Source organism: Gallus gallus, chromosome 10 (genome assembly GCF_016699485.2).
Source record: "Gallus gallus isolate bGalGal1 chromosome 10, bGalGal1.mat.broiler.GRCg7b, whole genome shotgun sequence".
NCBI classification, from domain to species: Eukaryota; Metazoa; Chordata; class Aves; order Galliformes; family Phasianidae; genus Gallus; species Gallus gallus.
The window spans coordinates 10,957,015-10,969,727 of record NC_052541.1 but is presented as its reverse complement, the minus strand read 5'-3'; the positions used below and the strand labels follow the sequence as shown (position 1 = coordinate 10,969,727).

The 12,713-nt window shown below is 46.6% G+C and overlaps 1 protein-coding gene across 1 annotated transcript in view; it reads right to left on the bottom strand.

Moving 5' to 3' along the window:
• PDE8A (phosphodiesterase 8A) overlaps positions 1 to 12,713 on the bottom strand; it is a 141,503-nt gene that overhangs the window by 117,331 nt on the left and 11,459 nt on the right. The gene's annotated exons all lie outside the window — the stretch shown is intronic.

Sequence of the window (12,713 nt, the reverse complement as noted above, 5' to 3'; positions counted from 1 at the left end):
GGCGCTCCCCCCCCCCCCGCCCGCCCAAAGCCGCCCGTCCCCTCCCCACCCCTCTCGCTCCCCCCCACCCCGCCCGCGCTGCCCCCGCGCTTGACAGCGGCGCGGCGGAGCCAATAAAAGCAGCCGCCGGCGCTGACCTCCGGCCCGCGCTGGCGTCAATGCAAATGAGCCGCGCCCCGCCAATGGCGCGCCGCGCCGCGGCCCCGCCCGCGGGAGCGAACTTTAAACCGCCGCGTGCGCCTGGCGCGCTGAGCTGCGGCCGGTGGGCGCGTGACGGCCCCGCCGAGGGGTGGGGAAAGGCGCACTGCGGAGCTCCGGGGTCTGAGGAGAGAAAACGTAGGGGGTCGGACCGCGGGAGCTCCATAGGCTCCTTCCGCCGCCCGTTCCTCAGTTTTGCGTCTCTGAGACGCGGCACCGGGTCGCCGTCGGGCAAAGGCAGAGAAGCGACGCGTCAGAAAGCAGCTCCTCATTCACACAGCGCTGCTCCGTGCAGACGGAGCGCCTCACGGGGCCGGGCAGCACCGCCAAGGAGCGCTGCGGCTCGGCACAACCACAGCACCGCCGAAACGCTTTTGTTTGGGCAGTAACGGGTGGGGATAAAGGCTGGGAAACGGAGCCCTGCCTTCCTCGCTCCCCGCCACTGTGCCGCCTCACAAACTCCATACGCCCCATTAACTCTGCCTGTCAGAACCAGGAACGGCTGCGGCTGCCGGCGCTCTCGCTTGGGATGCTCACTTCAGATAAGCACTCAATAATAGATGAAGGGAAAGGCTTAACGGACGCGCTTTGAGCAGCGGGCGTTGTTTGGAGAGGAATCTCTCTCCTTCCTTACGTTAAATTTCTCATTACGAGATCCCATTGATAAGAACGCACTTCAGAGCGGCTGGAAAGAAGCTGCATAAGAAAAGAACACCGCAGCTGCTATCTGTGTCATCAGCCACGAGCGTGGGCTCCCGTCTTCTTCAGCCTTAATGGATCTGTCTGCAAAACTACGCTGCGCTTTATTCCTGGTGGCACCGAGGGAGCCACAGACAGCAAGACTTCATTTTCAGCGCTCCGCATTCGGCTCGCAGTGCTGACACCTACAGTTAAGCCTTCTCCTTGTGAAACAAATAGGTTTGATTTGCAGCTACACCGAGATGAGATCTGCATTTCACATTCAACCACTGCTCAGTTTATCCAAATGACAAACAAATACTGGGGGGGGGGGAAACCTCTTTGTTCGACACCCCATAACAGCAGCACAGCTACACAAAGTGCCCATGCAGATACAGTGCTCACAATCTCTCCGTTCTCTTTCAGTTTTCCTGCACTAACCATAGGCAGGTTATTGCTGACTGCGCCCATCCAGAGCCTAACTTCAAACAACAAATATGCATTTGCAAGTTTGTCGAAGAAGAATTCACACTGCTGCGGATGGGAGGATGAGATGAGCACAGAATGCCTGCATGAGCCCTTAACAGTCATTACGCCATTGAGAAATCCCTCCTGTTGTTGCTACACTGATGAAAATCCAGCTAAAATATGGCATTTGAACTGCTACAAGCATTAGCTATTTTCTCTTACATTTGAGGGCATGGCTACTATTTTTTTTTTATTGCCAGTAGAAAAATACTGTTGAAAGTACAGATTTACCCATAGCTTCGAATCAGACAGAAGAGATGGAAATATCCAAACCATCGCCAGCAGCAGCGGCCATTTTTCCCCATACTACAGGAGTTCTGCTTGCAGAAGCAGGGCCTGGCTCAGGCTTATTTGCTGAAGGGCAGCTCAGGAAACGGTGGGCCCAATTATTCGGAAAATTAAATAGTGTAAAAGAGTGGAGGAAAAACAGGAGTGCAGACACCGGCAGATTAGGGCCATGGGGGGAAGTGCAAGGTCAGTTGAGAGTGAGTGAGAGGTCGGAAGAAAACCAGCTCTAGGAGACAGCTGGGGGATGGAAAGGTTATTTATGGAGAATACGGTTGAATTTCATTCTAGATTGCAGAATAAGAATGAAGGCTAGGAAAGAGCTTGCAATGATTGTTATCAGCTCGGTCTGGACAAGTGGGAGCTGGGGAAGATCAAAGTATTTGGAAAGCAAATACAGAAGCTTAAAATTCAAAAGGGATTGAAAATTAGAGTATTCAGCCACTTCCTCGTACATCTTAAAGACAAATTAGACTGGATCTTGCATTTCTTGACAGAAGACTGAACACCACACTGCCTTCCAGACCTGGGAGAGACACTGCACCCCACTAACCCCGCTAACGTCTCTAAACAAAAGCACTTTCCCTTGATGTGTTAGCAGCAGGCATCCATTTCACATAGTCCTTGACCATTTCAAGTTACACATTTGCAAGAGCTTGTGCACAAGCACTATAGCAATTCACTGCTGTCCAGCTACACAAAAACACATGTGGTGGCCCAGAGAACAGGTCTGGTACACCAAAACGCAGTGCTGAAAATAATTCAGTGCCAAAGACCCTGGCAGGTAAAATTGTGCAGAAGAAACAACGGAGTAACACCTGCATGGACAACAAGTACAGTGTGCTTTGGAAAACAAAAGCAAAAAATATCATTTGTGGTGGTAGAGCAAGCAAGTCTATGTTCCCTTGTGCTCAATCTCGATACAAGATTGCTCTGTGTTGTTTTAACTGCTTCTCCCCCCAAGTCAGATATATGCTCCAACTGTGTCTTCAGGCTTTCTCAAAATGAGGCAATCCTGCCTGTCCCTAGGCCAGCAAAGGAGGATAAGGAGAAACTGTGGCCAGGACACAAACAGCTGAGTGGACTCTACACTAAATACCAACATGCAAACTGCAGCAGAGCTCATCTCTTCATCCCAAGACATTCTAGAAGAGAAAGCAGGGCCCATGTTCTGCCTTAGCCACGGGTAGCATTACATCCCTTGAGCAAGGCAGGGTATTTTGAGCTTGCTTGTGCATAAGGAACAAACATCCCAGAGCTCGGCATTTTCAGGAGACAGGAGGCAAGTATAAAGTTCATCCTGAGCTAGATCATTCTCAGCTCCTAGCAAATACAGAAACGCATACGATGGGTTTGTTTCCCTCACCACTTCCCTGGTGCCCCAGCGTTGTTGCAAAACAAAGATTGCAGAATAGAGACAATTGTCTGTACCATTTGGAAATCAGAGTCCTCAGGAAAGTCTACATCAGCAACTTTTTAAACTCTAGCACTAAAGACATTTGAATCTAACGCTCACATACACAAAGCATCTACAAACTTCATCTGCTGTCCTTTCACACAACTTTGTCTGCTGTTGCAGCTATTATTTCCACATCCCGCTCACCACTGCTCAGGGATCAGTAGGACAGACTGTGTACCAGGGAGGAAAACGTACCCCCTTTTCTATCATCATTACCAATCCGTGGCCCTCACAATCTCGTCTTGAATCTCACAATTCTTGGTCTTGATTTGTCTTCCTTCCTTTTTCATAGTCTCTCTTTTTCCTACCTTTTTTCTAAATACTTTTCCTTCCTTAGGTACGCTTTCTTCATCCACTTTCTCTTGCCATTTCTCCCCATCAGATCAAAGTCCTCTACTCTGCCCCAATGCAATTTTCCCTTTTATTTCCCAAAAGCTTAATCAAGCCCTTATCACAGAAGCTCCCACCTTTTATTTTCAAAACTGTCCGCCCAACACTTCTCAAGTCTCCTCCAGTACTGTATCTTTATGTTGTCTTTTGAAAGCTGTCTTCAAATCACTTAAGAGCAGCATCTTAAAAAGAGGGCATAGGGCTTCCATTGCTGCTGACTCTCAGCAGGCTTATTTGTAGCCCAGTTTCAGTGGAGCAGGACACATGCAGGGAAAAAGGTGAGAGCACAATCTCTCTGAATCTCCTCTGCCCCCAGGGAAGAACATGGATCTGGGTGCAGCTGAGGTTGATGCCACAGCACCGCTGATTTCCATAGGTACTGCAGGTATATAGATCCTTGAACTGATAAGGCCCAAAAGCCTCAGTTTTCCTCTCCCACCCAATCCTCTCCTCCCAGGTGTCTCAGTCTTCACCATCTAAACCTTCTCTTTCTGGTTCCTCAGCCCAGTCAGCACAGCCCTGCGGGATTCAGGGTGCCCCACCGCAGCACGCAGCTGTGGCCACAGTGCCAGCCCCAGAGCTCAGTGGCAGAGAGCTGCTCCACCAGCTGCTGCTGCTGCTAAGGTGGCCTCCAACAGCTCCCACTGCCTGGCAGTGCCTTGTCAGCCAAAAATCTGTGGGGAAGGGAAGAACAAAGCACTGCTGTACCCACCCACTCCCCTATAATTATCCTGTGTCTCACAAGTGGGATTACCTATCTGGATACACAGCACCACGCTCTGCCAGCTGTGACCATAGAGAAGTAGCTGTTCTCTTCTTGGAGAATTTTGCCTTTTCTCTTCAGTATTTTTAAGTTAATTCTCATTTGTTTAACACACATCTCTTGCAGGTTATGATTTACTGAGCTAAGGATGAGAACTGGTCTTACTCCTAGAAAATTGCCCCCTAGTTCTTCTGTTCAACAGGCCTGGCTGCCTGTTATCCCTCTGCTTTCCCAGAGTCAGCCAGCCTCTGGCCCAGCCCAGCAGTGACCCCAGCCTCAGAACTCTTCCAATTTGTGAACTGGGGGGGGTCCTGATGCCATAAAACACCGTAACGCATTGTTTCCTGCCTGGATCCAGCAAGTGGCAGTAAATCAAGAAAAGAAACAAGTAACACAGCGTAATGCTGTAATGTGATTAAAAAAACACAGCAATGATAGAGGAGTAGCAAAGTCCTAGGCTACAGCAAGCAAGGATAAGCCCAAATACAGCAGCCAGGGACACAGAAACAAATGAAAAACAAATCTGCTTACCCTTAGAAGACCTCAAAGTAAGCAGGGACTTCCAGTGAGATCCCCCTGCCTCCACTGCCTTCCCCTAAATGAGGTCTAGGAAGGGGTGGACCCTGGCTCCACCCCTTCCAGTCACTCAGATGCATTACATGCACCTGAGCTCCCATGGGTTGGCCCTGCCCTCCCACCAGGTGCCCAATCACTGCTTCAGGCAGTGACTTAGCATTTCTGCTACACCTGGTTCCTCCAGCAGTGGACCAGATTTTTTTTTTTTGGTCATCAAAGCCACAAGGACCAGCCGTTAGCATCAGCAAGCCTATTTCAGCAGCTAACCAGCCTCAGGCTCCTGCAGGAAGAGATGCTCAAGAAAGGCTTTCAAAGCGAAAAGCCAGACAGAAGCCTTTCTGCCTCCCCCCCATCCCATCCCCTCTGCAGCAGAAATCAAGAGCCTGGATCCCAGGTCAGGAGTTCCTTCCTACCCAGCAGCTCCTTTCTTACTTGCTCCTCGTTAACTAAGAGTGTTAAGGATCAGTAACCACCCCTCCCACCCCCCCTTTGCTGGGCCAGCATCCTTCCCAGAGACACAAGGGGTGTGAGTGGCAGAGAGAACAACAAAACACAGAGGTAGAAACATATCCCTGCATTGTGGCAGCAGTGGGACCTGAAAAACTCTTAAAAAAAAAAAATCACTCTAAGACAGGCTGTACACCTGCAAAATAGATGGCTTTCTTTGATTGCTGAATTTATTATTTAAGGAACAGATCCATTACCCATGGTTATGCTAAGCAGTAATTTATTACACATTCACAACCAAAAAAATAAACATTAAAAACAGAAATCACACTTACTGGCAGTGACATGTTCCTAGATCACTCAAACATCTGAAAAATTCATTCTACAAACATGTCTGAATATAGGACAGAGGACTGGATCTAATCTGAATATTTAACAATTGTTAGCTGCGTTCTCAAGTACATTTCCTTTCCTTGGGCCAAACCAGTGCCTTTAAACACGCTCAGCCCTATCTATCTGCACAGTCCATCTGCCCTGATGCTAGGTCTTTCTGTGGAGCAAGGCTGTATAATTACTTGCAAGAAGCTGAACCCTCAGTTAACTACAAGAAACATACCGTACCATCAAATAGATAACTCAGATGGTTGTGCAATTTATTATTCTCGTCAAATGTACCCTCCTTCTTCCAGGAATGTCTGACATCCAGTTCCTACACTGCAATCAGTCTCTGTGAGTAGTTTCATTCATGATTCATACAATTTTTCCGACTGTATCTGTGTTTTTCTAAGCTCTCATCAGGGATGTTACACTCCGTGCCACTTTTCTGCATGCAGCTCTGCGTGCAGACAGCTGTAAGGAGGAATGCACAAGAACCTGACCTCTGTGGTGCCATGGCACAGCACTCGTGGATCATGAGCCTCGTAAACTCCGTTTTACAGCTGTCTGCACATGCGGCAGAGCAGCGGGAAGAGCAACACCACAAGAACTGCAAGAGGAGATGACAACTTAGAAGAGAGATAAGGCGAAACCACACTGAGAGCAGGTGGAGAAACCAGACAGCGCAAGTTTCTGGGGATAGCTATTAAAAATGAAAAAGCAAAGAGAAACCCAACTAGCTCAGGATGTGTGGGGGAGATAAATCTTCTGAGCTTTTGAAGAAGAGAAGGCAGCCCTTGCAGGTTCACTCACCACAGCCCTGACAAACAAATCTTACCACACGGGCACCATCCCTCCCCAGACTTCCCCCACGGCTGGCTGCAGTGCCGCTGCCACAGAAGGATCTGTCACATGAAGCAGAGCAGCCTTTGGCAGTTTGCATGAGTTACGGTCAGAGCTGCACAGCTGGGTGCTGCAGTGCGCAGCAGGCTCTGGAACACAGTCACAATCGTGAGCACTATAAAAAAATTTCACCAAAATGGATTGAAAGCAGAGAGGAAGAATGGTGTTAAGACGTGTCCTTTAACCTCATGAGAGGATTCCAGATTGCTGGGGAGGCCGCATCTGACAGACTTGCTGCTGACGAGGAAGGCACATCTCATGGTTTCTATTCACCTTGGCAATCTCTCCTTAGCATATACTCACTATCCATGCGAGTAGTTTCCTCATGCTCAGTCCACAGGCCTTTAATCTCCCCTCTCAGCGGTACTTCTCTCTCCCAGTATGCCTCCAAGGCATGGTTCTCTACTCCCTATTCACGTGTAGGAAAAATGCTCACACCTCGGCCACATATCTCCTCATCTCTCACCCCAAGTGCTAACCAAGCCTTTCCCCAGCCCTGAGCTCCTTTACACTTCTGGTTTCAGAGGAAACTAGTGGGCATATCAGCTTTACAAAGAATTGAAATGAACCAATCATTACCACAAGTATAGCACCCTGGACAAAAAAAAAAAAAAAAAAAAAAAAAAAGGAAGATTTGCACATCTCTGTGCACTTCAAAGTTCATTAGACAAGCATCAAAGTGATTTGAGCGAGTACACAGGCAGCTTCCCTCTCGCCCAGCCAGTATAAACGCCTACAAATCACATCTTCCTTTTGAAAGGCACTAAAAGAAACAACAAGGTCTTATAAAAAAAATAAGAGAGCTCTGAGCCTGATCTAAAACAGCTACCCTATAAAAACAAAGTTAGTAACTGTCCATTTCACAGAGTGACACAGGAACAGTTATCTGGCCTTATGAGAGAGGGGTAAAGCAAAGGCACGCCTACTACACAAGTTGTTTACTAAAACACCGAAAATAATCTCACTACAAAACCTTTTTCAAGCACAGCCATACTTGATTTCAGCAAGAACAGCAAATGCCAGCAAAGTCTATTTTCCAGAGAAATGCAGCCATTCAAGAAAAATATTACATGAGTTAGCAGTGCAGCTTATCCACAGTAGGTGAGCATGCACACAGTCTTGGGGGCAAACCTATGCAACTCGTCACCCTCTCCCTTACTTAGGGATGATTTCTAGGAACCTCTGGCAGAGGGATACCAGGAAACACTCGCCTTCACTTGCAGGTATCCCCCTAAAACCTCATCACTTCTGCAGCAGATAAGCCCTAACTCATTCCTGCCACTGAGCAAGCAAGGCATCATTCACCTCTCCTCCAAATGCCACCAGGAGAGACATGAGAGACCTATTAAAGCCACTCAAAGTATATTCAGTACCTAGGCAGGAGCTCTGTCCCTATTTTGCTCCTACCTTGAACCAGCAGCAGAGAGAAAACACAGGACCAAACCCTCAGTTTCTAAGCTATGTTTCTCTTTTGATTTTTTTAAACCACTTGCTCATTTACCAAAAACAGCTGGAGGCATCTCACAGCTGAAGCTGTGCTTCCAGCTGGGAGGTATTTCTCTGATTATGTAACAGATGATCAAAAAGAAAAATAAATTAAATTAGAAAAAGGAATATGGCAAATTCCATTCCTCATAGCATTTCCATTCAAGTTTTATTAATATCATAAGCTAAATAACAGGAAAAGGTATACAGGGAATATTTTGAAGTGTTGTCATAGGAGAATGTAGGTGTATATGTTAAGTATCATACATCAATTTCTTTCATGGGGATGCTGTTTTTACAAAACAAACCAGAAAAATGCAAACTTCTCCCAACTGGTAGTGCAAGTTGTTGCACTTTTAAGAATAGAAAAAAAATGTACTAACCTATAGCTCTATTTAGGGATAGGCATCTCTACACAAATTACCTGCAACATTAGACGCTCAGATAAAAATCACTGACACACAGGTTTAGATAAGTGGGAGCAGATCCCTTGTTTGCATTTGCTTTCTAAAACACACTGTTTATTTTTTCTTTGCTGGCAAGCCACACTGGCTGTTCCTTAAGGTGTGGGAGACACAAATACAGCCCCACCAGAAGGTGATTCTGGGGTACAAGGGAGAATTTGCATACCTGCTGACTTCCTGTTGGAGATGAAGTTGTTTTAGTACCCAGAATCTCACTTACAGGTCACCTTCACATCAGTGACGTGGCACTTTGGCAAACAGATGATTTTAAACCAGACTTGCTTTCCCTTCTTTGGCTGTTCATTGAAGTTCTGTGTTTTCATTAGTAAAGACAACCCCATTCCATCAGCCACCCTCACTTTTGCTCAATGGCTTTAGCTTCAGTTACTTGTACATTAACACAATGCTGCAACACTCAACACAGCATTAGCCACACTTCTAAAACCTTCCCACTAGTTCTAAAGATCTTCATTAGAAGAAGAGAAGTCTCTGAAATCTGCTCCACTTTCAGAGGTATTTGCATTAGGGTTTTCACAGTGTCAGAATATTGAAGAAAAACAGACTGAAAAGTTGAAAGTTGCCCTATGTAATCACCCCCAGACCCTTTCCCTTGTGGGGAAGCTGCTTGGGACAGGGATACGGTGGTGGCTGGAGCAGCAGAGGGGGATGCTTTGCTCCCAGCAGGTGACTCTTACTGTGCACCCTTTTCCTGCATCCAAAGCTCCTCCTTGCCCTTCAAGGGCCTCCTTGGCTTCAAACTCAGGAACTAAATACTGACCTAGATGAGGAATATATAATTCCCCAAACGATGAGGGTTACTGTTTTTCTCTCTTTTTAGGGTTTCTACTTTTTTAGAAAGAAAAGGTTTTATCCTTTTCTTTCCCCTCCAACTTTTCTCACCATTTCCCCACAAAACAACAATTTTTATTATTTCAATATAGTAGCCTATTGGTAATACTGGAACATTAATAAGCACACTTTCCCATCTGAGGCAGGTGACTGAGTAGCCCACATTGATCCCAGCACAGTGCTTTGTGTTGGGTCCCTGTGCCCACACAGGGTAGTGCTGGCCACGCCTGGGCTCCCCCAGGCTGCCCCGAGGCTCTGGGCACAAAGCACATCAGCCTTCCCCTGCTTCCCAGCTGGATTTTCTCAATTTGCTCTGCTTGCTCCCACGCAATGAACATAACGTGCAAAGAACTGAAGCAGAGATGAAGATTGTAAAAAATTACAAGAGGAAGAGAAAGCAAATTACACGCAGACCTTGCCAGACAGAGACTGAGGCAGGAATAAAAATCCTTGATAGCACTGCAAGCTTCAGACAAAACCTGAAGACCCAGGCCAGTGTTCTACCAGACTACAAACTACACACGCTTTCACCATTTTCTTGTCAGTATAAAAGACATCACCACATTTACCTTTTACATACATTTTGGGACATGTCATAGCGGATGACAACAATGTCATCCGCTAAATTCACCCCGGTGGTCTTTAAATTAGGTACTCTGTGGCCCCTGCATTATGGAAACATGAGCTGGCTGCCACTTTACACCCTTCTTAGAGAAGGCTGGAATTACCCAACTCATCCTCCACTTGAGGAGAATGTGAACTTATGATAAAAAGTTTGCTTTTGTTGCTCTGCCAAGTGCTAGGCCCAGAACTGGGAGGATTAACAACAGGAACGGGATTTAGCTAGCCTTGTTTGCAGTTCGGCTCCCTCGCAAGGTACAGCCTGACCTGAGGTGACTGTGGCTAAAAGGAACAATTATGGAGCTCAGCAATGGAAAAAAAAAAAAAAAGTAAAACAAAAACAGACAGACAGGAGCCATATAACTAAAAGAATTTAAAGTGCTCAACTCAATTATGCACATTAGAATACACTACATCCAAGCTGTATTAACCGCTTCAGTGAAAAAAGAGCCTCAGAAGAGATTACAGAAACCTTGGATTTCTTCTAAAAGCACTGCTGTATTGCTTTCTTTTCTCTCTTGAGCTGCAAATGAAAATAAACTCTCGTTTATCTAAAGTTCTACAGCTGTATCACAGGCGAACTCGAATACATCAGAAATGGTGGCTGATCCATGACTCTAATTCCTTACAGAAGGGAAAACACAAATTGAGTGACTTGCCCCAAACGACCAAACCAGCATTTGCCATAGCCTGGAAGAAAGGCTGTAATCTGACTTCCTTCACAACAGAATCCCTCTTTTGAAATTTCAGTTTTCTGGGCAATTGCATGTTTAAAATAGTTAATATAGTCAAGTAAAAATCTATATTCTTAAAGTACTTTTGGCATAACCCACAGCGTAGCCCTGCCTCTCCTTGACTTAGCACACCTCGATCAAGACCAGCAAGAAATTGCTCAGTGTCAACCACAAGCTCAAACTGTCCAGCGCTCATCTAGGAGGCTTTGAAACACAACTTGCTGATATTTATTTAAGATTGTACTTCTCTGATGTTCAATATATAATGAAAATTTTCATCGGGTTCAATGAAGCGAGATGGCATTTAGCGTAGCAGGTTTACCCCTGGAAAGGAAAGTCTCCTGGCTTTGTTACAGATGGGAGCTCCTGCAGGAAGCTGGTGCACTGGGCAGATAAGTGCAGGGGGCTCCCTCAGCATCTGACTTGTACATGGGCAATAACAGGTCACCTGATACCTGCAGTTGTTCAAGGGAACACTTCTCATCTTCCATTTTCTCAACTCTGCTGGTTTTGAAGACTTCTTGTTTGAGCATGGATCTGTTGGCATTTTCTGCATTTGCAGTTGTTCCTTAAAGAGGAACACTAGCAAGATGAGCAGAAGGCCCAAAAGTGTGCTGCCATGCGCTGTCTGAGCCTGCTTATGGCTCTCTGCTGCCAAATGACAGCTGGGGTGCTGCTTCCCCTTCCTGGAGCCCAGCAGAGCTGCAGGGAGCAGCCCAGCTCTCAGTCATTGTGGGGTGGTGGTGGGTGGCACCCATAGCCATGAAGCCCTCCGGTCCTACCCAGTTCCAGCTATTTAGGCCTCCTTTAAGGTGTGTTTCCTGAGTGCTTATTTGCATGGGTGTAAAATCGAGCTTAGCTAGCCAGGGTGAAGGGACCCTGACAGGGAGCTGTCAGCCCTGCCCTGTCTGAACACCCAGTATTTTAGGGGAACATGTTGGAACATGAAAAGTGCTCCTTGCACTGGTATAACAGGTTACTGACTGAAATTCTCAGCAAAGACAATAGATCCATGTAACCACAAAGTTTAACACGTTTCTTAGAAGATTTAGTGTTGCCTAACACAACAGACCACAGCGCACAGCAGCTGTGACTGGGAGCGGCCTTCAGCCACACGCTGCCCGGCGCAGCTCATCCTCCTGCCTGTACCCTCCGTCAGACTGGGAGTACTGCAACCCAATCCAGCCCTGACGCCGAGATACAAAGCTTCCACGTAAGGGAAGGAAGGAGTCAGGATTAAAAAGGAGGAACAAAAGAGTTTGTAAAGAGGTTCAACTCGTATCAACACAGCCTGCACGGTGCCACCTCTGGCCCATTACCACATAGAAGAAGAACAAAGCTGGATCCAAATTCACAATTAAAAGGAAACCACACTATCTGGACAGGACATCTCTTCTGTAGAGCACTTACAATTAACCTTTGGAAACCACAGTAGTGTATCACTGAAGCAAAAAGTACAGTGAAATCCTAAAGAGCATTCTCAAGAGCCAGCCATGCCCTCTGGCAGATACACCAGCTACAGGGAAGGGTTCAGGCTTCAGGCAGTAGGTGGGCAGTGGTCAGACATACTACTGGCTGTTCTATTAAAGATAAGTTGTACCTTAAGTAAAAAAGGAAATCTTGTGAGATGACATCAGGATGTCCATTGGGAAGCAAGCAGTGAAGGAATGACCACAGATAGTGTAGTTCTAGGGCATTTGTGAACAGGTGAGGCTATGGAACAGAACAGTCTATGAGCTCAGGATGTCTCTGCAAAAAGTGCAAGTACTTTTTTACTGGCAATAGTTTGATGCTTGTCTGAGCAGTGCTTACTTCAGAGCACGTCTCATTAGGTCAGCTCTGACCATAACATGTAGTTGCCACTTGCATGGAAATCAAAACAGAAGTCAGTGAATAAATTAATTCACTAAGAGTTTAAAAATCCCTCCTTCCTATCCATCCCTCTGCCCATGGCTCCT